Source organism: Phyllobates terribilis, unplaced genomic scaffold, assembly GCF_046119375.1.
Source record: "Phyllobates terribilis strain yellow unplaced genomic scaffold, ASM4611937v1 Scaffold_13__5_contigs__length_258822181, whole genome shotgun sequence".
NCBI classification, from domain to species: Eukaryota; Metazoa; Chordata; class Amphibia; order Anura; family Dendrobatidae; genus Phyllobates; species Phyllobates terribilis.
In genome coordinates this window covers 241,310,647-241,336,311 of record NW_027362773.1, presented here as the reverse complement: position 1 = coordinate 241,336,311, position 25,665 = coordinate 241,310,647, and positions in this window count along the sequence as shown.

Here is a 25,665-nt window from a genome sequence, read left to right as displayed (position 1 = left end):
CACATTGTGTGAAACTTTGTCTCCTATAGCGTGTAAGCTCCTATGGTCAGCAGGATTCAATATTTTCAATTTTTAAGTCGCAAGCATGTGATCATATATGCAACTGCACTAGTTGGGAATGCACATATGTAATGAGTACGCATGAACTGTACATGTGTTCGTTCATATTTTTATTGTTTGTGTGAATATATTTAATCACCATATAATGTACAGTACAGACCAAAAGTTTGGACACACCTTCTCATTTAAAGATTTTTCTGTATTTTCATGACTATGAAAATTGTACATTCACACTGAAGGCATCAAAACTATGAATTAACACATGTGGAATTATATACTTAACAAAAAAGTGTGAAACAACTGAAAATGTGTCTTAAATTCTAGGTTCTTCAAAGTAGCCACCTTTTGCTTTGATGACTGCTTTGCACACTCTTGGCATTCTCTTGATGAGCTTCAAGAGGTAGTCACCGGAAATGGTCTTCCAACAATCTTGAAGGAGTTCCCAGAGATGCTTAGCACTTGTTGGCCCTTTTGCCTTCACTCTGCTGTCCAGCTCACCCCAAACCATCTCGATTGGGTTCAGGTCTGGTGACTGGAGGCCAGGTCATCTGGAACCAAAGATCTCAAATTTGGACTCGTCAGACCAAAGCACAGATTTCCACTGATCTATTGTCCATACCTTGTTTTCTTTAGCCCAAACAAGTCTCTTCTGCTTGTTTCCTGCCCTTAGCAGTGGTTTCCTAGCAGCTATTTTACCATGAAGGCCTGCTGCACAAAGTCTCCTCTTAACAGTTGTTGAAGAGATGTGTCTGCTGCTAGAACTCTATGTGGCATTGACCTGGTCTCTAATCTGAGCTGCTGTTAACCTGCGATTTCTGAGGCTGGTGACTCAGATAAACTTATCCTCAGAAGCAGAGGTGACTCTTGGTCTTCCTTTCCTGGGGCAGTCCTCATGTGAGCCAGTTTCTTTGTAGCGCTTGATGGTTTTTGCAACTGCACTTGGGGACACTTTCAAAGTTTGCCCAATTTTTCGGACTGACTGACCTTCATTTCTTAAAGTAATGATGGCAACTCGTTTTTCTTTAGTTAGCTGCTTTTTTCTTGCCATAATACAAATTCTAACAGTCTATTCAGTAGGACTATCAGCTGTGTATCCACCAGACTTCTGCACAACACAACTGATGGTCCCAACCCCATTTATAAGGCAAGAAATCCCACTTATTAAACCTGACAGGGCACACCTGTGAAGTGAAAACCATTTCTGGTGACTACCTCTTGAAGCTCATCAAGAGAATACCAAGAGTGTGCAAAGCAGTCATCAAAGCAAAAGGTGGCTACTTTGAAGAACCTAGACTATAAGACATATTTTCAGTTGTTTCACACTGTTTTGTTAAGTATATAATTCCACTTGTGTTAATTCATAGTTTTTATGCCTTCAGTGTCAATGTACAATTTTCATAGTCAAGAAAATACAGAAAAATCTTTAAATGAGAAGGTGTGTCTAAACTTTTGGTCTGTACTGTATATGTTCAAAAATATTCTTATTCTTGAACTATTACTAAATATTTTTCTTTTTTAAAAAGAATGGAAGCAAATGTTTTTAAATAAAAAATGTTTCAAACTGGGGATTTTTTTTTCAAGTGTTTTAGCAACAAAAATCCTATCATAGATTGCATTTCTCTAATTTAGAATCAACACTGCATTATATAAGAAAGCAGCACAGATGTTGTTCAAATCACACAAAACATTTATGCAAATTTCCTATGAAGAAAAAAAAGGTATTAAAAAACAAGATCATTACAGCTGAGTTTCAGAAATCCGACTTTTCATGGCTTGTGTATTGTTTTCCAAAATACAAGGACATTTTTCTTTTTTTTTATGCCTATGGGATTTGCTTTTCCCGAGGCCATCCCTTCCAGTTGATTTCACATTTTATAATGCTAATTGTGGGTGTATAGTTCTTAGCTACTCGGCAGTCAGCTGGGCAGTATGACTGAAGTATATATTTAATGGAATTTGACAGCTGATAGAAGTGAGCTCACTCGAAGAGGATTTGATATGTGGTCTGAATGCGCAGCTCTCAATTTGCCATATTAATCACCATTATTATTCAAACTTTCACAGCCAAAATAAGTCTATTGCTGGCCACATCACTACAAGCATATAATAGAAATGACTTAAGGGTGAGTTAGCCCTTTTTTTCTGATCACAACGCTTTTAAGGTGTGATGTCAAAATGAATTACTTCTAAAACTGTAGCTGTAATGAAAAAAAAAAAGGAAAAAACTTTTTAGCCCTTTTTGTATTATGTGCCTAATATTTTACTAAGTTATATAAATCGAATTAGAACTATTTATTTGTTGTTTAAATGTTTTTAGTTTTATTTAAATACTGTAAAAAAATTATTAAAATTAAAAGTAAAAAGTTATAGGTCCAAAAGTTGACTTTAAAAAGTTTTTCCTTTAGCAGACAGTTCACAATTGGCGGAGGAAGGTTGAACTTGATGGACCTAGGTCTTTTTTCAACCTATGTAACTACTCTATCCACAGGATATGTGCTAGATGTCTGATTGCTTGGTTCCTTTAGCTTCATAGACATTAGCAATGTTCCTCATGTTATCTTTAGATTCAAACTTTTAGTATAAAATGTTAGCTGAGGACCCCTGGGGATCCCAGTGGTAAGGCGCCAACAATCAGATATTTATCACCTATCCTGTACACTTTATGGCCTCATGCACATGACAAAGTAATGTTAACGAAACTTAAATTAAGACATAAGGAGTCCTTATGGCTCAACACAATAAAGTTGTAGGGATTTTGTGTGGTGCCTTGTGGATTGTTCCAAGTGTCAACGGAGTTTTGCTACCCTAGGAAAAAAAAATCGGATGCCATCTGCATTGCATCTGATTTTTATTGATAGCTTGCTATTATTATCAAGACAGGTTATTAAACTTTTCAGTTCGTAAAAACATATATTAAGAAGCGATCTTATTGCAATGAACAAATATATAATAGGACTATACGGAGATCTTTCTAATGATTTTTTTACACTTAAGTCTGCGATTGGGGACAAAGGGGGGCATCTTCTAATCTAGAGGAAATAAGGTTTAATCATAATCACAGACGGGGATTCTTTACTGTAAGAGCAGTGAAACTATGGAACTCACTGCCGCGTGATGTTGTAATGGATGATTCACTACCAAAATTCAAGAAGGCCTGGATGCCTTCCTTGATAAATATAATAATACAGATCATGGCCACTAAATTCTGTGATAGGACGTTGATCCTGGGAACTAGTCTGATTGACATGAGTGGAGTCAGGAAGGAATTTTTTCCCCAATATAGACCTATTAGTGTCTGTCCCATGGGTTTTTTACCTTCCTCTGGATCAACATGTTAGTGTATAGGTTGAACTCAATGGACTTCAGTAAACCTATAGGAAACTGTATTTGATCGTGTACATTTAAAATGTTGATATATAAATACAGATGTCACATGGATATAAAATATGGACACATGGATGACAATACTGATGAAAAAATTATCTGAGTTTTCTGGAAGAAAATCTGACCTCAGTTTTAGTTGTATGTTAAGTCACAGTAGGTCCATATAGACAGGCAGAGAGCTGTAATAAACCCTATCATCATGGGTAGACATAGCTATGGTTGAATGTATACCAAAAACACCACTCCACCATTTATTTAGTTGTTTTTTTTATCAATTTGATCAGGATCACAGGTGCTTCTCAATAAATTAGAATATGATCAAAAAGTTAATTTATTTCAGTGCTTCATTACAAAAAGTGAAATTCATATATTATATAGAGTCATTACACACAGAGTGATCTATTTCAAGTGTTTATTTCTGTTAACGTTGATAATTATGGCTTACAGCCAATGAAAACACAAAAGTCATTATATAGGTAAATTAGAATACTTAATAACAACAGCTTGAAAAATGTTTTAAAAATCCAAAATGTTGGCCTACTGAAATGTATGGTCAGTAAATGCACTCAATACTTGGTCGGGTTCCTTTTGCATCAATTACTGCATCAATGCGGCAATGTGGCATGGAGGCGATCAGCCTGTGGCACTGTTGAGGTGTTATGGAAGCCCAGGTTGCTTTGATAGCAGCCTTCAGCTCGTCTTCATTGTTGGGTCTGGTGTCTGCCATCTTCCTCTTGAGTTTGCTGGCCAATCAAGCACAGTGATACTGTTGTTTTTAAACCAGATATTGGTACTTTTCACAGTGTGGACAGGTGCCAAGTCCTGCTGGAGAATGAAATTTCCATCTCCAAAAAGCTTGGAAGGATGAAATGCTCTAATATTTCCTGGTTGACGGCTGCACTGACTTTGGTCTTGATAAAACACTGTGGACCTACACCAGCAGATGACATGGCTCCCCAAACCATCACTGATTGTGGAAACTTCACACTAGACCTCAAGCAGCTTGGATTGTGGCCTCTCCACTCTTCCTCCAGACTCTGGGACCTTGATTTCAAAATGAAATGCAAAATTTGCTTTCATCTAAAAACAACACCTTGGACCACTGAGCAACAGTCCAGGTCTTTTTCTCCTTGGCCCAGGTAAGACGTTTCTGGTGTTGTCTATTGGTCATGAGTGGCTTGATACAAGGAATGCGACACTTGTAGCCCATGTACTGGCTACGTCTGTGCTCTTGAAGCAATGACTCCAGCAGCAGTCCACTCCTTGTGAATCTCCCCCAAATTTTTGAATGGCCTTTTCTTAACAATATTTTCAAGGCTGCGGTTATCCCGGTTGCTTGTGCACCTTTTTCTACCACACTTTTTCCTTCCACTCAACTTTCCATTAATATGCTTGGATACAACACTCTGTGAACAGCCAGCTTCTTTAGCAATGACCTTTCGTGGCTTACCCTCCTTGTGGAGTGTGTCAGTGACTGCCTTCTGTACATCTGTCATGTCAGCAGTCTTCCCCATGATTGTAGAGCCTACTGAAACAGACTAAGGGACCTATTTAAACACTTCAGAAGCCTTTGCAGATGTTTTTTGTTAATTATTCTAATTTACTGAGATAATGACTTTTGTGTTTTCATTGGCTGTAAGCCATAATCAACAACATTAACAGAAATAAACACTTGAAATAGATCACTCTGTTTGTAATGACTCTATATAATATATGAGTTTCACTTTTTGAATTGAAGAACTGAAATAAATTAACTTTTTGATGATATTCTAATTTAGTGAGAAGCACTTGTGTGTGAGTGTAATGCATGTAGCTATAAACATACTCACTGGTAGCCATCTTCACCTGTTTTTAGCCCCACTCTAGCACTATGTGACTGCATAGGTTACTGTGTGAAGCAGAAGTCACTTTTTAAAATCTCCTCAATGTAAGTCTATGGGAACACAGAACGAGGCTCTGTAGTCTCGTTTGGAATCTCATAGACTTGTATTGAGGAAAAAATGACTCCCGGAACAAACAGTGATCGGCAGGTTAGATGCCTGAAGTTATATACTCACCAGTCAACATCTTCATCTGTGTTCCGCCCTGTTCCTGTCGCTCCAGAATTGCGTAATGGCTTTATTTTTTTTTTTAGAATGTTTTAAGATTTTTTTCAAATATTACTGTCTGGATAACTGCTTTTAAATAGCCATCATATTAATGCTTCATAGATATATTTTCATCAGTACAATTTGTTTGTACACAGCCATAGACCATGAAGAAGGAGCAATTCAAAAAATACTTGGTTAGCTATGCAGATTCATGGTTGTAAATGTGTGGAAGTAAAAGAGGAAGAGGACTACAACTCTATAGTGCCACTTGTTGGAAACAGCAATCCTACAAATTACTATCGACTCTTTAACAATTTTTGTAATATGACTTAGGATGAAGGCCAAACCAGAATCTCAATTTGCAGACACGGTGTTTTGGGGTTATTGCCCCTCGTCAGTGCAAAGTATGAGAACTGATTTGGCTAGGTGAGAGGTTCTGGACTGAGGTCTAAGGGGTATCGTTTCTCCTGATGGAGAGTGACATACCGTCCCTGGCATGCCAATATAAAGAAGCTTTTTCGCCATGCAATACTCCTCTGGGAAATTAAATATGCAAATGTGAAAGAGGATTTTTGTACTGGAAGCTCCACCGTGAGCTGGATTGCTCGAGTGTTCTTGGTATCTGATTCTGGTCATCCATGCACAAAAGAACATGCTGACAAGTTGAGCAGTTCAGCTGATTTATTTTGTTTGAGCATTATTAAAAATGTATCTTACAACTGATTATGATTATCGATGGATTATCATTAGGTTGCATTGAAAAATATGCCAAAAGAAGGATGGAAGTCATTTTAAAAAGTGTAATCTCACGTCAAAGGTTCAGAAAAAGGCAAAATAAATGATACAATGTTCATAGAAAAACATATGCAAATTGATAGTTCGCACAGACATCACTGAATACACTTACATTTTTCATTCTGCTTACGGCAATATGACTGCCACCTCAGCAGATATAAATTCACAGTGATGTGTTTATCACTTTCATATTGTGCTGCAAAAAGTATCCCCATATCATCAGGATCTCCTAATTTTTTGTGGCTACAGATGGAGCTTTAGCTGTTTTTTCTGCACCTGTTTTTTAAAACTAAGAACCTCAATAACAGCGACTAGATGTCGCCAAAAATGGGGGATGTATTATTTTATTGTAAACGATTCACCGAATCTTTTTTCTTAATGTGTGATATTGAGACAGTATTAAAGGAAGATGTGTGTTCCCAGTTATCAAGTTGAATGAGGTTTACATGAGGAACCATTCTAGCCAATCCCTGTAAATACAGTGCTAAGTAGAGATGAGCGGATTGATTCAGGTAGGATCGAATTTGTCTCCAATGTCCTTGAAATTCAAGACTTTATATGAATTCGAAGATTTTGAGCTTCGATTCATGTCTTGCAAAAAAAAAAAGAAAACAACTTGCCAGGCACCATTTCTTACACTGCTGAAGAGGGTAGGCTAACGTATTTTGCATTGCTGGGCAGATTTACCCATAATGCCCTGCAGCTAAGATATGTTACAGATTATCACATCTTGTGGTGGTCAGTACTTGGGCAATCACAGATCAACAATTCCCAGTGGAGCACAGTTTGTACGTCAGTCATTTTCCATCTCCAGAGTCACTGGGGTAAGTCTCTCTCTTCTGTAGAGTTTAAGCTCTTATGGTCAGAGAAGTTTTCTCCATCCTGTAGAGTGTAAGCTCTTATGGCCAGAGGTGGCCTCTCTCTCTCTCTCTGCCCCTGTAAATTGTAAGCTCTTACGATCAGCTAGGTTATCTTTCTCTCCTGTAGGGTGTAAATTCTTATGGTCAGTGGTGTCCTCTCTCACCTGTAAAGTGTAAGCTCTTATAATCAGTGGAGTCTTCACTCTCTTGTACGGTGTAAGTTCTTATGGTCTGTGGGGTCCTCTCTCTCTCCTGTAGAGTGTAAGCCTTTATGGTCTATGGGGTCCTCTCTCTCTCCTGTAGAATGTAAGTTCTTATTATCAGCGGGGTCCTCTCTCTCTCATGTACAGTATAAGATCTTATGGTTATCGAGGTTCTCTCTCCTCTCCTCCACTTGTATTTTAAGAGCAATTATAAGCTTTTCAGTAATGAAGAATCGATTCTTTTTAATCACCTTATTAATGACCTTGGGGATGGGATTGACAGTAAAGTGTCACTCTTTGTTGACGACACCAAACTATGTAGGATATTAAAAACTGCCCTTGACAGTAAAATATTACAAAGCTATCTGGATAAGATGACTGAATGGGCAAACACTTGGTAAATGAGATTTAATGTTGATAAATGTAGAGTAATGCACCTAGGATGCAGTAATTCTATTACTGCATATACATTGAATGGGAGTATACTCGGGACTACAGAACAGGAGAAGGACTTGGGTATTCTGGTTACAAGTAAGCTGAGCAGCAGTACTCAATGTCAAGCAGCAGCCGCAAAAGCAAACAAGATTTTAGAATGTATAAAGAGAGAGATAAAATCCTGTGATTCCAACTTATTGTTACCCCTTTATAAATCACTGGTGAGGCCACATCTGGAATATGGGATCCAGTTTTTGGCTTCGCATTTTAAAAAGGATATTCTGAAGTTAAAGTCAGTTCAAAGGAGGGCAGCTAGATTATTACAAGGGATGGAAAAGGTTTAACTTAATGGACCTAGGTATTTAGTCAACCTACATTACTATGTTATGGAAGGCCTCTCATATGATGAGAGGTTGAAAAAGTTGGGCTTGTTTAGCTTAGAAAAAAGACTCCTCAGAGGAGACCTCATTTACATGTTCAAATATGTGTGGTCAGTACAAAGGACTAGCACATGACTTATTCCTTCCAAAGACCATACTAAGGACAAGGGGGCACCAGGGTGGAAGAAAGGCGATTCCGGCAGCTAAACAGGACAGGGTTCTTTACAGTCAGAGTAGTCAGGTTGTGGAATGTCTTACCACAAGAGCTAGTAATGGCAGACACTATAACAGCTTTTAAAAAAGGACTGGATGATTTCCTCATTACACATAACATTGTGGGTTATAGATAATTTAGTGACAAAAATATATAATTGGTGGAGGAAGGTTGAACTTGATGGACCTAGATCTTTTTTCAACCTATGTAACTATGAAATACATGCAAATTTATTCACCACAAATCCAATTTTTGGGGAAATTTCAGCAAATTCGAATTTCAAAATATCTCTAGTCCTAAGCATTAAAGACGAATGGATCCGGCAAAATTCGAATTTGCCTATTCGCATGGATTTTCTCTAGAATTTGGATTGAACTTACAGGCGCATGCACAGAACCATCCTGGGCCTTTTAAGAACATGCGGCAAGGACCAGACAGGTGTCTGTGAGAAGCAGAGGGGCTGGAGAAGTGAGTGATGAGGTAAGATTTTTTTTAAGCAAATTACAAAAAAAAAAAATCCGTATTTCGGCAACTGCGATTTTTGTAAAGTTCAAGTAAAACTCAATTTAAATTGAATTTATTAGTTCATCTCTTCTAAGAATATCTAGTAGAATTGTTTCTAGGGATGAGCGAGCATGCTCGCTACTACTCGGTGCTCGCCCGAGCATCTCACTGCTTGAGATGCTCGGAGCTCGCCAAGTATTTCCTGGTTGCTCAGGCGGGAACTCGGGTCTCTTCCCTGCATGTTTGGCGCTCTTTATAGAGCCAATGAACATGCAGGGATTGTCTGCCATGCACTGTAATGCCGTAGCCATGTTGGTTGTGGGCATTACAGTGATTGGCTGGCCGCACAGCGTCATCAGGTCTATATCAGACCTGACGCCGCTGTGCTCGTCACAGTTACTCCAGATCAGACAGTGTAGGGAGAGCTGCTGCTGTGTCAGAGAGAGATTTGATCATGTATTAGGTAGTGCAGGGAGAAAAAACATACATTACACATATCCATCTTAACAAACAGTCCTTCTGAGGACTAATCCATCTGCAGAGATATCAGGCAGGCAGGGTGTATAGGCAGGCGGTGTATATAGCAGACTGCAGTGCATATAGCACAAGAGGCTCCATTACAATTCTGCCTTCTGCTGCTGTTAGATATTTCTATACAAAGGCCCAGGTCTCAAGGGCCAGGAATACTTTTCTTTGGATCTTAATCCTCATTATTTGCTTAAAAAGCAATCCAGAGAACACCATTTTTTGTGCCATTTGCTTGTTGGCACTGTAGAATACAGCCAGGTCCTTTCCATATTACAGCGCTAGAAATCCAGCTATTTAAAACTGTTTTCTCCGTTACACGGATCACATATACATTGTCAGAAAATACTGCCATTTCTGGCCTCCATTAAAAATTTCCTTTAGTGTGTCAGTGAAGCAATTCACCGCAGTTTGCTATTCAAACTACTTACCTACAGGCCAGGTATTTAAAACTCTGTTTTCTCTATCACACGGATCACATATAAATTATCTCCAAACTCAGTCATTTGTAGTGAGCGTGGAAGATACTGTCCTCCATTTAAAATGGGCAAGGTACGTGGCAAGGGACGGGGAACTGGACGTGATGGTAATGGTGCATGCAGAGGCCGAGGACAAGGCCGTGGCAAGCAAAAATTGTGCCACAACAAACACCCACATCTTCTCGCCTGATCTTCCTGTTCCAATTTCTAGGGGACCGCAGCACACCACTATTGAACCCAGAGCAGTGTCAAAAGGTTGTTGGTTGGATAGCGGATAATGCTTCCAGTCACTTAGCCACCACCACCCTGTCTTCCACATGGTCAAGTCTCAGCAGCCGTGAGTCTGGACCGCATATTCCTCACCCTGATCCTTCTTCCTCCCACCATGCCGAATATCCAGAGACAACTGATCCCACACTTGGACACTCTGAAGAGCTGTTCACTTTTCCAATTATAGTTTCGGGCCTCTCGCTCGGTCCACATGAAGCAGGGCAAGAGGAGATAGCGTGTAGAGATGCCCAAATATTTGAGCAGCCACGGTCACACAAAGGCGATGGTGGGAAAGTGTCACAAGAGGTGGACAATGATGAGACACAATTGCCAGAAAGTCAGGAGGAGGACCAGGGTGCAGTAGTGGAAGATGAGGTGGTAGATGATATAGTAACTGACCCAACCTTGCAGGAGGACATGCAGAGTGAGGACAGCAGCACACAGGGGGAGGGAGGCAGAGCACCCCAACAGGCAGGAAGAAGCAGTGTGGTGGCCGCAGACAAAAGGCAGGCAACCATTCCCCGTAACACCAACATGAAGGAAGTTGCCAGTACAACTGTTAGGTCTTCCCGAGTCAGGTTGTTTTTTAAAGACTCTGCCGATAACCCCAAAAAGGCCATTTGCACCACCTGCCAGGCCATCATCAGCAGGGGTGGCAAAATGACCAGCCTGACCACCACCAGCATGATCAGGCACATGGCAGCAAAGCACCCGACTTTGTGGGACGAACCCCAGGGTCCAGGAACAGTGTCTGCGGGTTACACTATTGCTTCTTCTGCTATTGTTCATGCAAGCCAATCCCCTGTCCATGGTGCATGTGAAGACTCCTCCTGCCCTGCACCTGTCGTTGCACACTCTCAAGCAGCAGCATCAGGAAGCACGTCCATGTCCTTGTCCCAGCTCAGTGTTCAGTTGTCCATACCCCAGTCCTTGGAACGCATGCGCAAATATGCAGCCAACGCCCAACAGGCCACACTACTAAATTCTCACATTTCACAACTGCTTGCGCTCGAAATGTTGCCTTTTAGGCTCGTGGAGACAAGCATTCCGCAAAATGATGGCGGCGGCCGTCCCTCGGTACTTGGTCCCCATTTCTCCTGGTGTGCCGTCCCCGCATTACACAAGCACGTGTCCCAAAACATTAGCCGTGCCCTTAACAACACAGTTACCGGTAAAATCCACCTAACCACGGACACGTGGACAAGTGCTTGTGGGCAGGGACGGTACATCTCGCTGACGGCACACTGGATTAACATAGTGGAAGCCGGGACCCAGTCGGACCTTGGGACGGAACACGTCCTCCCGATGTCAAGGATTGCGGGCCCTAGGTCAATCAGGATTGCCCCCACGGTCTACAGCTCCTGCACCTAATCCTCCTCAGCCTCCTCCTCCTCTTCAGCCTCCATCTCCGAAATGACCACATCAGTCACAAGCTGGAAGCACTGCAGCACTGCTCGGCCAAGCGTCAACAGGTTATGCTGAAGCTAATATGCTTAGGTGAAAAACGGCACAATGCTGAAGAGTTGTGGACAGCTCCGAAAGAGCAGGCAGATCTGTGGCTCACACCGCTGCACCTACAGCCAGGCATGGTCGTGTGTGACAATGGCCGGAACCTGGTGGCGGCTCTTAGGCGAGGCGAGCTCACACACGTACCATGCCTGGCCCATGTGCTTAACCTCATGGTTCAGCGGTTTCACAAATCCTACCCGGAGCTGCCGGATCTGCTTGTTAAAGTACGCCGCCTGTGTGCCCATTTTAGAAAGTCAACTACAGCTTCTGCCGCCCTTGCAGTGTTTCAGCAGCGTTTGCAGCTTCCGGCTCACAGACTGGTGTGTGATGTCCCCACGCATTGGAACTCTACACTGCAGATGTTAGGAAGGATTTGTGAGCAAAAGAGGGCAGTTGTTGAGTACACAGAATCAAAAGGCCGTCGGTATTCAGTTCAGACTCCACACATAAGACCTCAGGAGTGGACATGGATGTCAGACATATGTACCATCCTCCAAAACTTTGAGGACTCCACCAAGATAGTGAACGGCAATGACGCCATCATTAGCATAACCATCCCGTTTCTCTGTCTTCTGAAACACTCTCTGCTCACAATCAAAGAGGATGCATTGCAGGTGGAGAACGATGAGATGGAGCAAGGAACCATATAGGGTGATTACACACAGCCAAGCCTCATCTCAACCCAACGTGGATTGGGTGACAATGAGGAAGAGGAGGAGGAGGAAGGACAGGAGCTAGTTTCATGCACTATAGACGGTACTACCTTCACAGCTGTCATACCATCTGTTCAGCGTGGATGGCCAAAGGACAGAGAGGAGGAGGAGGAGAGCATAGTCAGTCATCCTCTTGGTGAGGACACGGAAGTCTTGCCTGTTAGTAGTCTGGCACGCATTGCTGAGTTTATCTTACGCTGCCTTTCCCATAACCCTCGCGTTCTCAAAATTTTCGGTGACAGTCATTAGTGGTTGGTGACACTTCTAGACCCACGCTACAAGGAGAACTTTCTATCTCTTATTCCTGAGGTGGACAGGTCTACAAAAATGGGGCAGTACCAGAAGGCCCTTGTTGCGGAACTATTAAAAAAATTCCCATCTGAAAACGCTGGCGGCAGAGGGTACACTTCGTTGGACAACCAAGGAGTACAGGTGAGAGAGACACAACTTCAATCCAGCAGAGGCAGGGGAACACTTTCAAAGTTCTGGGAGAGTTTTCTCAGACCCTCCCATCGCACAGGCCCTGAGGCGCTGGGTACTCTCACAAGGAGTGCAAAGTTTGGGAAGATGCTGAGGGAGTACCTTGCCGACCGTACCAACGTCCTCCGTGATTCCTCTGTGCCATATAATTATTGGGTATCCAAGCAGGAGGATCCGTGGAATGAACTGGATCTCTATGCCTTGGCGGTCCTGGCCTGCCCTGCCGCCAGTGTTTTATCAGAGCGGGTTTTTAGTGCCGCTGGTGGAATTATAACTGATAAGAGCATCCGCCTGTCAACTGAAAATGCTGACAGGCTGATTCTTATAAAAATGAACAAGGGCTGGATTGGGCCAGACTTCTCAACACCACTGAATGATGGCAGCGTATCATAAACTCAAATCCATTGTCTTTTCTTGAGAGGTGTATTCCCATGTACCTTTTCACACCCACACATGGGTATACGCTTCCTGATTTTGTCTATTTGCTCTTGTCCTCCTCCTTCTCCTCATCCTCCACCACGATATCACAAGGGTGACCATGGTCCGTGATGCAACACCCACATCATTTTTTTAAAGGGTGTTTATGATGCCCGTGAAAAACTTTTTATACAGTATGTTCATGTATACCCCCCAGGGGTAAATGTTTGTCAGCCCATATACTTAGTGCATGGGAATTACAAGTATAGGAGGCCTGCTCCTTTCTAATGGGAACATTTTTTTATGTGGCTCTCCTCCACATGTCTTCCAAGGGGCATTGAAGTGCCTCCAAATTTTTGGCAGCCCTTGCATTCACTGCATAAGCCAACACTATGGGAGACTCTCTCCTTTCTAATGGGAATTTGTCATTACTGTGGCCCTGCTCTGTGTGTCTTTAAATTCTTAGTGGGGTTTTTCCTAAAATTGGTCAGTCGTTGGTTTCACTGCATACCCTATAACTGTATAGCAGACTCTCTCCTTTCTAATGGGAACATGTCGTACTTGTTACTGTGGCCCTGCTCTGTGTGTCTTTATATTCTTAGTGGGGTTTTTCCTAAAATTGGTCAGCCGTTGGACTCAGTGCATACCGCATAACTGTATAGCAGACCCTCTCCTCTCTAATCTGAACATGTCCTACTTGTTACTGTGGCCCTGCTCCGTGTGTCTTTATATTCTTAGTGGGGTTTTTCCCAAATTTTGTCTGCCCTTGCAGTCACAGCATGGGCATTACCACTATAGGAGACCCGCTCATTTATAATGGGAACATATTTTTTACTGAGACCCTCCTCTAAGTCTCTTCAAAGGGGTATTGGGTTGCGTCCAAATTTTTGGCAGCCCTTGCAGTCACTGGATCTGCAATAACAGTATAGGAGACCCACTTGTTAATAATGGGAAAAAAGCATAGCCGGCTGATGGCTCTCTAACAATAGCTAGGGCCGACTGCTGGCCTTCTAAGAATAGTAAGGGCTGTCTGATGTCCCTGTAAAAATAGGCTTTATGACTTTCAGAGTCCCTCCATCAATAAATAAAAAAGGATGTGTCTGATGATGTGTCACACACCACATTGCCAGATAAGGTTGTAAAATGTTAAAATGACATTTCCTGGTGAATGCATTTGTCTTAAAAAATAATGTAAAAAAAAACAAAACAATAGGATCTTTCTTTAGTATAAAAAACAGCGTCACCGATTTAACCTCAGTGTAATCACATTGTTCAGCTCATGCACCTCCTCTTCCCTCTCCGAAATGACCACATCAGTCACAAGCTGACAGCACTGCAGCGCTGCCTTGGCCAAGCGGCAACAGGCTGTGCTGAAGGTAACATGCTTAATGCTTAATTGACAAACTGTCCAGCGCTGCAGAGTTGTTGAAAGCTGTAACACAGCAGCCTGATCTGTGGCTCTCACCGCTGAACATACAGCCAGGCATGGTCATGTGTGACAATGGGCGGAACCTGGTGACGGAGAAATGACAGCCGGAGTAGATACGGTTTCCCTCTATGCCAGTCCTTTCACCGAGCTAAAGAATATGGTTGTGGTGAAATACAACTCCCACTGAGAAGCCGTTTCAGATTGAAAAACATTGTGCCCACCAGAGGATTTGATTCTGAGGGCAAACCTTGCTCACCCGCTCAAGAGCTCCATAGCAGCTGCAAAGTTAGCGCTATCATGAACTCTCCTGAGGTAGAAGCCGAGGCATACCAGAGGATTCTCTGGTGTGACCTTCCAACCCTGCTGAGAAGCAGTCCTGGCTAAGAAAAGTGTGTGGGAAGGTTCCCGGACACTCTATGGCTGCTTTTTTACTGACGAGGAATAACACACAAACACGGGGAGAACATACAAAGTCCTTGCAAATGTTGTCCTTGCTGGGATTTGAACCCAGGATTCCAGCGCTGCAAGGCTTCAGTGCTAACCACTGATCCAATGTGCTGCCGTTCACCCTCTAATATCTAACAGGCTGGAGAAACTTGCACCTACTGCCACTCTATCTTCAGCTCCCTTGTGAGAAAATGTATTTGGGCAGCCACTCAGTCTACCAAATAAAATTCCTGAGAAGGAAATTGGGGATAGCTTCGCTACTGGTACTGGGGGCAGTGCTAATTCCATGGCGTCGCACCATAGTTTGCTGGAAATATTCCAGGCTGGTAGGAGGTAAGCAAATTCCCACAGAAAAGTACCAGCAGTAATGTTCAGGCCACATTTCAAGTGCAAGCAGCTTTAGAGGACTTCCTGGGAGAAATGACACGCAGGGTAGATACGGTTTTCCTCTATGCCAGTCCTTTGACTGAGCTAAATACAACTCTTAGCAAAAAAAGTTGTGGACTGGCTCTGTACCGTCCCTGGCCACATTCACCTGTCAACGTATTTGTGGTTAGGCTTTCCCTCCCAGTAAGTGCACTGGGGAGGGCACAGGTAATGTTGTGGGACACGTGCTTGTGGAAGGCGGAGGCAATACCGGGAAATGTAGTGGCGGCTGGGGACCGAGTATGGACACCTGGCCTCCGCCGGCATGAGGTTGTGTAAAGCTTCCGCCTCCATGAGCTTAAAAGGCCATATTTCAAGTGTAAAGAGCTGCCCAGAAATCTGGCAGTTTAGTGTTACGGCCTGTGGATGGGTGGGTGTGTGGCTGGCGCATACTTGCACTTGCATTCCAAGTAACAGAAAACTAAGAAGATCGATGCCTCTATCATCATCCCGGCCACACCTCGGCACTATGAACTCTCCTGAAGGAGAAGCCAGGGCCCGCCAGAGGAGTCTCCGGTTCTCTGGTGGGCCCGTCGAACCCTGCCGAAAAGCAGCCCTGGCTAAGAAAAGTGTGGGGGAAGGTTCCTGGACACTCTATGGCTGCTTTTTTAATGTGGATCTGACAGTGCTTATTCATGTTATTTCTCAAAAAAATGCATTACAGATCAGGCCATTGTTAAACTCTGTATTCAAGAAATTAAATGCGCAAAGAAAGATGTGTGTGTGTCAAAGCACCACCGACATGTGCGAGTTGATGTTGGATGGTCTGCCATTGCTTCTGCAACAAGCTCAATTACAGGACTTCCTGGGAGAAATGACACGCAGGGTAGATACGGTTTCCCTCTATGCCAGTCCTTTCACCGAGCTAAATACAACTCTTAGCAAAAAAAGTTGTGGACTGGCTCCGTACCGTCCCTGGCCACATTCACCTGTCCACGTGTTTGTGGTTAGGTGGTACTTCCCAGTAAGTGCACTGTGGAGGGCACGGGTAATGTTGTGGGACACGTGCTTGTGGAAGGCGGAGGCGATACCGGGAAATATAGTGGCGGCTGGTGACCGAGTAAGGACACTCGGCCGCAGCCGGCATGAGGTTGTGAAAAGCTTCCGCCTCCACGAGCCTAAAAGGCCACATTTCAAGTGCAAGCAGCTGTCAATGATTTGTCAGTATAGTATTGCTGCCTGTGGGTGGGTGGCTGCCTGCATACTTGCGCTTGCATTCCAAGGAATGGGGTAGGGACAACTGAACGCTGCAGTGGGACAATGACGTGGAAGGTGATTGTTGCAAGTCTGCAATGACAGGTGCAAGGCGGGAGGCATCTTCGCATGCGCCAAGGATCACTTATGATGGGCACACTTTTAGGCAGTGACCTGGGAGTCAGAGATCCTTCCAGAGGTCTTCCCCATGCTGTTCCCATGTCTTTTCAGCACTGCATGCATGTGTCTGATGATGTGTCACACAACACATGGCCAGATAAGGTTGCAAAATGTTAAAATGACATTTCCTGGTGAATGCATTTGTCTTGGTTGAAAGCAATGCAAAAGTGCAAAAACGCATCAAAAACGCTACGTATGAACATAGCCCAAGGTGTGGAGGAGTATTTTTGTATTTGGTTATTTATTTCGCCTTACATACAAGTCATTACCCTGAAAAGGATGTTCCTTGACATATTTCCCAGGAAAATCCGTTTTGGTTTTGTTTTGGTATGTTTTATTGTGAGTCCGTAAAAGTGGCGTAATACCTCTGACAATGTTGTTGACCGAAGTGACCTGGGAGTCAGAAATGCTTCCAGGGGTCTTCCCCATGCTGTTCCCATGTCATTTGAGCACTGTTCTCATCGATTTGGGCAATTTTTAGGCCCTCTGCAGACTGCCGGGGGGAGCCGCCTGAAAAATGCTCGAGTTTCCCATAGACTTACATTGGGCTCGTTGCTCGGGTACAGCACCCGAGTATTCCAATTTGCTCGACCCGAGCAACGAGTACCCAAGCATTTTAGTGCTCACTCATCACTAATTGTTTCTTTAAACTTTTTTCTATAAGAAATAGCAACATTTGATTCATGCAGCCACAATTCCATGCTATGTAACATGATATGTACTCCTGTCTACAAATGTGTCTTTACAGACTTGTCGCCACAGAAAATAATTCCTATAGGAGCCTAGGCGTGAAAAGGTCAGAAAGATCCAGTCGTGAAACCACAAGCAGTTTCTGAAGTGGACGCTAAATCCATGTTGAGAGGACACTTGATGTAGCTAATGGATTCCTGATGAGTAGAGAAAACATTATAATGTGCATGGAGCTAGGTTTAAATATTTCACAATACAAATGGTATTCATTATTAGATAGATTTCTTTGACCTGATGAGGCTGGTGTATTTTGAGAATCCAGAATGGCTGTATAGTGTTAAAATAGGTATTTTATGAGTTTAGATAAAGCTTGAATGAGCTTTATGAGTGTAAAAGTATTCTGTCTTCAGCCAACAAGGTTAACAGCTGCAACTTGTACTGAGCAGTGTGAAATCAGCAGCAAGGAGGAGGGACACTGAGGAGCTTTCAATCAGGCTATGTGGGTGGAAACTGAATTTAAGTTATAATAAAGGAATAACATGTCTGAAAACCCTCCTGTCACATCTCCTATGACCGCTAGGTGTTGCAACATTACCGCCATGGCTGCCACTGGGCAGCTCAAACGTTGTTTTGTTCTGTTAAATGTGTCTCACAAAGACCAAAAAATTCCTCATCCCATAAAAGAATATACTTTATTAATTTCTCATTAAAAGGAAACTTCATACATGTTCCTGGTCAAAAACATAAATTACTAAATAGTGGCACCTATTTACAAACAATTATTAGGCCACATAGAAAACCAGAGCTCAATGTAGGTGGGGGGTGGAATCAGAATAAACCTCCATAATAATTTCCTCAATTGATTACCCATAGATTACCCTACCTAGCCTCGGAGGCTGGCATCCTAAATGAAGCAAGAATGTTAAGGCTCACCAGATCATCATCGTCTCACCCTGTAAAACCATAGGTAGCTATGGTATAATCACAACCAGAAGCTAGTATCCTGTTACACTAGTTTCAAAAATAGGAAGATAACCAACATAACTTTAAAATAAATATTTTTATTTTATGCAATTTAAAATAAACATTAGAAAATTCCAGGTACTTTCAAAATACAATCACCACCAACCACAAGCTGAAATCATAATAACTGCAGCAGATTTATATTCGATAAATTAATGTTTTATTGTACTTATCCCCATATTAAAGGTGCAAAAACCTGTAATGTGCAAATGCCAGGTTCATTGAACCAAATGGCCTTTTCATACCCCTCTGTACCATTGACCATCAAATTGCAGTTCCATATACAAATAAAGTGCAAGTGCTAAAATCTATTCAAGTATAAGTCATGGAGTAGCCAAATATACAGGGGTCAGGCTAGGGTCTTTTTTGTTGGTATTTCTACCATGTTCTCATCTATATGAGCAATGAAATGGAGAATGTACTTACAGATTAGCAGTGTCCGAGAGTGGATGGTGGGGCTGGTTTTTACCCCGATGATGCCGTTTCGCCTTGGGCTTCTTCCAAAAAGGGGTATAACCAACTTCCGTTCGTATAGCTATATATATGCTATTTAACAGCAGTCCTTAATTGACCTACCTACGCAAAGATCACGGCGCATGCGTCAATAGCTCCATATCCCTGTAAGCCAAAGGGACTTCCTGTGGCGCCGCGCTAGATACGCATGCGATGGAACGCATGCGGTGTTCACTGCGCAGGTCCGGAAGTCATAAGCGTTTGTGGATCATCGCATGCGCACTCATTGCCTAGGTTCCCCATATAGCAGTAGCGCCATTCGAAGTGGGCGTGACTAAGGTGCGGTGATTACTGGTCAGGGGCTTTACGAGCAAATAGTAGATTTTATATATGACAACCCATTTCTAAAGGGCATTTCTGGGTAGCTCCATGTGCACTCATTGCCTTAATTCCCCATATTGCAGTGGTGCATGAACATGGATTCCACATATGGCACTGGCCCACAATGTAAGGTGAGCAAAACTAAGATATAATAATTATTAAACCAATTTTATGATCTAAATGGAGAATTTTTCTATAAAAAAGAGTTCAAAACATGCATTGATGCAATTAAATGAAGAATAATAAAATGTGAAGGGGAAATATAAGAATTCAAATGCGTGTATGGAGGTGTGATCATTAAAAAATAATCAATCAGGTACGTGTATAAAAGTGTAAGTGATAATGGGTAATAAAATGATCAAGAGTGAGACTCTAAAGGATGTGTGAAAGTGTAAGGTGTAGGTAAAAAATGACCCAAAATGAGATTCTAAAGGGGATGGGGATGTGTGTGCATGTGTGAAACATGAATAACAAATTCATAGGTAGTTATAGGTAGTACAACCCCTCACAGGAGGTAGAATATACCAGAGCCAACAATATAGCAAATAATATAAAAATGCCTAACCGAGAAAACCAGAATAAAGTGACAATGCATAAGACAAAAATAATGATAAAACCAAAATATATACGTCCCCAGAGATAGCAGGAATGTATCAATATATTCAATGCCATAAAGTGTCAGTGTCCATAATAAGATGCTGATAGTACTCAAGTGGTATCACAAAAAGAGTAACTCTTCCTTTGCAATGAAAGTGTGAATATATGGATCCAAACAACTGTAGTATGTCTTAGCTTGTCATTAAATATGGAAACCCCACATAGCTACCAGTTCACTGTGACCTCAAAGCGTTTCCCCATTCCTGTTCGTGGTTCATAAGTAGGCTTTTAGGAGGTAACCTTTTAGGAGGTAGAAGACCGGCTATGGTTTCATGAAGCCATGATGTTTGATTCTCGTGCTCCACCTGCATTGAGAACTGGTTTTCTATGTGGCCTAATAAATATATACATGACTATTTGTAAATAAGTCATTTATGTTTTTGACAGAGAACATACACGAAGTATCCTTTTAATGAGATATTAATAAGTATATTTTTTATGCGATGAGGAATCTTTTGTTTTTGTGAGACACGTTTGATACTCTCCACTCTATCGTTAAAGGTGTTAGTCTATTTGTTCTGTTAAACCCTAGTATTGTTGAGTCTTGTGTCCCTTCAGTCAGATTCTTTTTTTTTCTTCTGACAGCAAATTAGTTAATTGTAATGAATTCTCTGCTGGAGTCAGGGAAAAAGCTTCTTCTTATTTAAACCTCCAGCAGATGACTATCCCTCTGCCTGTAGTTTTTGCCTTCTGTTTTGGAAAACCTTGTTTGATTCAGCTTCTTGACCACTCATTTCTAGGCAACTACATTCTTCATGAGGATTATCAAAATAAGTGCACAAGCATCATCAGGTCTAGTGTGAGACATGTAATGACGGACAGTCTGCTCTCCCAATCTGCATGTCTCACACTGGTAATGGCCACTTTCATTTAAAATTTAGCTCCGTAGGCAGATTGTTACGGAGATCTATGTCTGGCCTATAGAGCTTAACAGCTCAATTACACATTAAGAGAAACATGGATGCCTATATATATATGGCTTAGAAGTGTTGATTCTACTAACAGATTCCCTTTAAGACAGTACTGTGTTCAACTATTGAGTGTTTGGACGCTTCCAACATCAAGCTCCTTCTGTTGCTTTTATCTCCTGTGATTTCTGTATCTAGCACCTACCTCTTTACAAGATCAGCTCATTAACCCATTGTTTGCCGTAATCATCTCAAACTGATACTTAGTGACTGTTCATACTATGCAGCATTTTTGCAAACTCTTAAGATTTCTACAAATCCTCAGACCAGTTTGTTAGCACATCATTTATTGTAAGCCACATAAACTGTTAATGGAGTCTGTTTACATTACTTGCATGGCTGCTGGTTGACTAGTTGTTTGCTGTTAGCATCATGAACTGTTATTACAGTGTTTTCACTACATTACAGTCTGATGTTGAATCTAAAACTTGCATCTGCTCTAATTAACCCATTGTTTGCAGTATGCATCATAAACAGTTATTAGAGTGAGTACAAATAATGTTACTTCCTGGTGTACTAGCCACATTTGGGGGCTGCTTCAGATTGTCCATTTTCCTCTGCATATGCTCTCTTGGTATTGTGGCTTCCAGTGTGTCCCGCCTCACTTGTTTGTCTATTGTCCAGTAAAGTCTGTTGTCCAAGTTCTCACTATTCTACATGCTCTGCAGCCTGCTGTACTAATGCCCTGGATCTGTGTGTCCACCCTGATATGTAGTCTTTTCAATGCACCTTTTTAAGTAAGCTTACCTTCCCTTGACTAGCTGTGCTGTGAATGAGATGTGATAGTTGCAAGGCTTTATTGGGATTGACATCATAAGACTTCTCTCTGACTGATGCAATCTTCAGCAATGTGTAAAATTCTGCAGCTCATATGTTTTGTGGTCCTTGTGAATTAAAATGCAATCAGTTTAAATTAGAGTAGACTTGCAAATTTCAGGAAATTTAACTCAAAGTTGGTTCACAGCAGATTGGTCTGCTCATCTCCAGTATTGAGACTTTCCAAGGTGAAACCTAAATGCACAGATAACGAGATAATAAGACTTAACTAAAGATTGATTTCATCCGTGGACTTGGTGAAAATGCCAAAAAGTATCTCAACATTGAAGTATAATCGTTCGTCACACTCCATGAGGGTGCACCTATCAGGAAGGGCAACAGGATAGAAGCTGCATCTGATCCAGGAGTACCTATTATCTTTCATGGAGCTGTGCATTAGTGATGGGCGAGCACTAAAATGGTCGGGTGCTCGATGCTCGGGTCGAGCAAATTTCAATGCTCGGGTGCTCAACCCGAGCCACGAGCCCAATGTAAGTCTATGAGAAACTCGAGCATTTTTCAGGCGGCTCCTCCCGGCAGTCTGCAGAGGGCTTAAAAAATTGGCCAAATCGATGGGAACAGTGCTCAAATGACATGGGAAGAGCATGGGGAAGACCCCTGGAAGCATTTCTGACTCCCAGGTCACTGCTGTCAACAACGTTGTCAGAGGTATTACGCCACTTTTACAGACTCACAATAAAACATACAAAAACAAAATCAAAATGGATTTTCCTGGGAAATATGTTAAGGAACATCCTTTCCAGGGTAATGACTTGTATATAAGGCAAAATAAATAACCAAAACCAAAAAATACTCCTCCACACCTTGGGCTATGTTCAGACGTAGCATTTTTGATGCATTTTTGCACTTTTGCATTGCTTTCAAACAAGACAAATGCATTCACTGGGAAATGTCATTTTAACATTTTACAACCTTATCTGGCCATGTGGTGTGTGACACATCATCAGGCACATCCTTTTTTATTCATGATGGAGGGACTCTGAAAGTCATAAAGCCTATTTTTATCATCAGACACATGCATACAGTGCTCAAAAGACATGGGAACAGCATGGGGAAGACCCTTTGAAGCATCTCTGACACCTAGGTCACTGCTTAAAAGTGTGATCATCATAAGTGATCCTTGGCACATGCGAAGATGCCTCCCGCCATGTACCTGTAATTGCAGACTTGCAACAATCACCGTCCACGTCCTTGTCCCAGTACAGCGTTCAGTTGTCCCTACCACATTTCTTGGAATGCAAGCATAAATATGCAGCCAGCCACCCACCCACAGGCTGCAATACTATACTGACAAATCATTGACAGCTGCTTGCACTTGAAATGTGGCCTTTTAGGCTCGTGGAGGCAGAAGCTGTCCACAACCTTATGGTGGTGCCGACCGGGTATCCATACTCTGTCCCCAGCCGCCACTATTTCTCCCGGTGTCATCTCCGCCTTCCACAAGCACGGGTCCCACAACATTACCCGTGCCCTCCCCAGTGCACTTACTGGGAAGGACTGCCTAACCACAAACACGTGGTAAAGTGAATGCGGCCAGGGACGGTATGGAGCCAGTCCACAGCTTTTTTTGCTGAGAGTTGTATTTCACCTCAGCCATATTCTTTAGCTTGATGAAAGGACTTGGGAAACCATATCTACTCCAGCTGTCATTTCTCCCAGGAAGTCCTCTCAAGCTGCTTGCACTTGAAATATGGCCTTTTAGGCTCGTGGAGGTGGATGCTTTTCACAACCTCATACCGGTGGCGGCCGGGTGTCCATGCTCGGTCCCCAGCCGCCACTATTTCTCACGGTATTGTCTCTGCCTTCCACAAGCACGGGTCCCACAACATTACCCGTGCCCTCCCCAGTGCACTTACTGGGAAGGACCACTTAACCACAAACACGTGGTCAAGTGAATGTGGCCAGGGACGGTATGGAGCCAGTCCACAGCTTTTTTTGCTGAGAGTTGTATTTCACCACAGCCATATTCTTTCCCGTGGTGAGAGGACTTGGGAAACCATATCTGCTCCAGCTGTCATTTCTCCCAGGAAGTCCTCTAAAGCTGCTGGCACCTGAAATGTGGCCTTTTAGGCTCATGGAGGCAGTACCTTTTCACAACCTCATGCCGGCGGCGGCCGGGTGTCCATACTCGGTCCCCAGCCGCCACTATTTATCCTGGTATCGTCTCCACCTTCCACAAGCACGTGTCCCACAACATTACCCATGCCCTCCCCAGTGCACTTACTGGGAAGGACAGCTTAACCACAAACACGTGGTCAAGTGAATGTGGCCAGGGACGGTATGGAGCCAGTCCACAGCTTTTTTTGCTGAGAGTTGTATTTCACCTCGTGCCATATTCTTTAGCTTGATGAAAGGACTTTGGAAACCATATCTACTCCAGCTGTCATTTCTCCCAGGAAGACCTCTAAAGCTGCTTGCACTTGAAATGTGGTATTTTAGGCTCGTGGAGATGGAAACTTTTTACAACCTCATACCGGCGGCGGCCGGGTGTCCATACTCGGTCCCCAGCCGCCACTATTTCTCCCGGTATCGTCTCTGCCTTCCACAAGCACGGGTCCCACAACATTACCCGTGCCCTCCCCAGTGCACTTACTGGGAAGGACCGCTTAACCACAAGCACGTGGTCAAGTGAATGTGGCCAGGGATGGTATGGAGCCAGTCCACAGCTTTTTTTGCTGAGAGTTGTATTTCACCACAGCCATATTCTTTAGCTTGGTGAGAGGACTTGGGAAACCATATCTACTCCAGCTGCCATTTCTCCCAGGAAGTCCTCTAAAGCTGCTTGCACTGGAAATGTGGCCTTTTAGGCTCGTGGAGGCAGAACCTTTTCACAACCTCATGCCGTCTCCCCCTTCCACAAGCACGTGTCCCACAACATTACCCATGCCATCCCCAGTGCACTTACTGGGAAGGACCATCTAACCACAAACACGTGGATAGGTGAATGTGACCAGGGATGGTACAGTGCCAGTCCACATTAAAAATGCAGTCATAGAGTGTCCAGGAACCTTCCCACACACTTTTCTTAGCCAGGGCTGCTTCTCAGCAGGGTTGGATGTCCCCACCAGAGAATCCTCGGGTGGGCCATGGCTTCTCCATCAGGAGAGTTCATGATAGTGCAAACGTTGCAGTTGCTATGGGGCTCTTGAGCGGGGGAGAAAGGTGAGCCCTCAGAATCAAATCCTCTGGTGGCCCAATGTTTTTCAATCTGAAACAGCTTCTCAATGGCAGTTGTACTTCACTCAGTGAAAGGACTGGCAAAGAGGGAAACCGTATCTACTCCGGCTGTCATTTCTCCATCACCAGGTTCCACCCAGTGTCACACACGACCATGCCTGGCTGTATGTTCAGCGGTGAGAGCCACAGATCAGGCTGCTGTGTTACAGCTTTCAACAACTCCACAGCGCTGGGTGGTTTGTCACCTAAGCATTAAGCATGTTATCTTCAGCATAGCCTGTTGCCGGTTGGCCAAGGCAGTGCTGCAGTGCTTTCAGCTTGTGACTGATGTGGGCATTTTGGAGATGGAGGAGGAGGTGCAGAAGCTGAACAGTGTGATCACATTGAGGCTACATTGGTGACTCTGTTTTTTATACTAAAGACATATCCTTTTTGTTTTGTTTTTTTACGTTATTTTTTAAGACAAATGCATTCACCGGGAAATG